The sequence below is a fragment of the Nematolebias whitei genome, chromosome 1 (genome assembly GCF_014905685.2).
Source record: "Nematolebias whitei isolate Nwh7 chromosome 1, NemWhi1, whole genome shotgun sequence".
Taxonomy (NCBI): Eukaryota; Metazoa; Chordata; class Actinopteri; order Cyprinodontiformes; family Rivulidae; genus Nematolebias; species Nematolebias whitei.
This window is the reverse complement of record NC_056498.1, coordinates 33,998,097-34,001,061: the sequence shown is the minus strand read 5'-3', so window position 1 is coordinate 34,001,061 and position 2,965 is coordinate 33,998,097.

Genomic DNA, 2,965 nt, shown 5'->3' with positions numbered 1-2,965 from the left:
TCTCCGCCTTCACTTTCACTGCCTGACTGACTGTGGCTGACCGACTGCCGCCCTCCGGCTCCCAGCAGCTAACCGTCAAACCAGGCGGAAGTAGAACGCGTCAATTTCCGTCTTGGCTTTTCAGAATAAAACAAGAAATACGTGGAGCTGTGTAAACTTGCTCGACATTTAAATAAATGTAATTTTTTAAATAAAAGTAGAAAAGGAAAAGTTGAGCATTGGAGAGGTTTAGTTTGTGCAATTAAAAAAAATAAACAAATAGCCAAAGGGGAAGAAAAAAAAAGTCATAAATTATGATTCATGCAGAAAATAATTTTGGGTTGATTTCTAATGGGAAAAAGTGAAAGCCACAATATGTTAAAATATGCCCCCTTCCTCCTCAGGATTCTAACTTTAATTTTAAATTATGAAAAGAAAAAAAAACATAATTTTTGCAACAAGATGAAAAAGAAAGAAAAAAAAAAAAGAGCATACTTTTTTTATTTAAGTTCTGTTTATATCAATAACAATGTAGCCTAAAATTCTTTATTTGTGCTCAACACATAATAATAATATTATTAATGATAATAATAATCCAATAATGCTCAGTCAGGTCATCTGGACAGTTTCTTTCTTTTTTTACTTTGTTGCCTTGAATTATAATAATCATAATAATAATAATAATTTAAAGAAATTCATTTGTATCAAAAATAAAGGATTATAAATTTCTAGATTTGGCCAAAATGAATTTCTTTTGTTTACAAATTTAAACAAATAAAAAGCTAAAATGTAGAGACATCCATGCGTATGGGGGGGTGGGGGTTGCGGGGGTGGAGACCCACAATGACTTGTGTTCTCTTCCCCCCAAGAAGCCCAAAGTGGTCCAAGTCAGCTCTGGGAACAGACTTGAACTTGAACTAAACTTTTAAAACGCCCCACCTCTTATTTTGAAGGCAGAACTCCTGTTTCCTGTTTGCTTCCTGACTGCAGGTCGGCAGCTTCACAGTTTCCGGTTTTTGTAACAGCCTCCACATTCTTGTCGCTCATTGGTCAGCCGCGGTGGCCCTGGGACTCTGCACCCTGGGGCCCTCACTTCCGCTGTGGGGTCTGACAGAGCCAGAGTGATGGCGAGCAAAACACTGAACCCATAAAAGTTGTTGTTGTTGTTGTTGTTGTATCAGGCTGATACTGATGGTATTTTTTAATTCGTAAAAAAATTAAACAAATATTTCTCTTTACACAAACTGAATAAGCCTTTATTTGTTTAAGTGGCGCTTCTATTTATAGCCTTCTATTGTTTCAGACATGAACAATTTGTCATATTTCATTAAATAAATGTTGTTGTTTTTTCTATTATGCTTTACTTTAGTCTATTTTATTTGGTATTTGTGTACGGTCAACATTCAGAGAGCGCATAAATAAGTGGAACCCGGGCCTCTGCTGCCCCCGTGTGGTCACAACCAGAACTGCAGCTCATTTTATTTACTGTATTTATTTGTTTATTTATTATCAAATACAGCCTTCATGTGTAGATGTGCAAATCTTGTATTGAATGGAACAGTGTTCTTATTTGATATATGGTACTGTGCAAAAGTCTTAAGCCTTCCCTCATGTATGTTTTGCCTCTGAGGAGCTAAACTTTCTTGTTATCGTTTATGCTTTCAGCTTCTACCTGACAAAACCACTAAATTCTATGAATAACAATGACAATGAGTTGTTGCCATGTTTATGTTTTCTGACATCTTGTAAGTGACTGCTTTTGCGTGCAGCTTCAAATATGAAGGTTGATTCGAATCTAAACTCAAAAACTCTCAGAAGTCAAGAAGGCTGCCACTCAAAGCAACATTTGTCGTCACTCACAGCTAAAGAAGTGAAACCAGGAGGGACTGAGTCAGCAGAAAACAGCAGCAGAGAAGCGTCCGGGGAAACCTCGGCCTGGAGACGGAGCACAATAAAAGCTGGCCTGTAGGCCGGCGAGTAAATAAATATTCAGAGATAAATGTCTGCCTGCGGTGCCTCTTCAGCATGGGAAAGGCGCGGGCAGGACAAGCACCCTTTGTCTGACTCTGAAGTAATCCAGCTGAGGGTGAAGGAGAGGTGCGCTTGAGGAAAGTTCTGCTGAAGGCGAGCTGCAGACTTTATTCAGCTCAGTTCAAACAACATGTTTTAGCTGCTCGCTGCTGCTTCCAGGAGTTTTACTTTTGTCTTTGTACAAGTCTAAATGTTTCTTAAAAAAAATTGAGCTGTTGGGTCCGATCACATGTCGAAACGTTCAGCTCGTTCAGGAGGTGGCTGCTGGGACCTTTGGTTACTGTAATCTTTATAGTTTTCAAAATATTTGGTTTACAAACGTTTTCCCTGTACAAATACATTGTAACCTTAAATTCCTTAAATTATATATATATTTTTCTTCTGCAGACTGACTCTGTTTGGCCTCCTTATGCTAATTTTAGCTTTTAGCTAGTCATTTTAGTTTTAGATTTCTGCCAGCATTTTGCTACTTTTGCTACTTGAACTTTTGCTATTTATATCAAACCTTTTGCTACTTTTTGCTTTTAGCCCCCCCGTTTTGACTTATTGTCTGCTGCTATTAGCATTTTTCTTCTCAAGTTTTGTTACTATTAGTTTTAGCTAAGTTTTTGATACTTTAAACTTTTTGTTAGCCTTTTGCTACTTTTAGCTTATACTGTAGGTACCTTTTGCTATGAAGTCTTTTAATTTTTTTAGTAAGCCTTTTACTGCCTTTGGCATTTAGCTATTTTTTTTTTTACTTTTAGCTTTTTCCAGCTTTTAGCATTTATGTAGCATTTTGATACTTTCAGCTAGCATTTTGTTACCTTTAGTCTTTAGCTAGGTGTTTACTTCTAACTTTTAGTAAGCCTTTTGCTAATTATAGCCTATAGCTTCTTTTTTGCTACTTAAGCTTTTGCTGTTTGTATCAAACCTTTTGCTTTTAGCTAAATCTACACCCCTCAATCCTACGTAC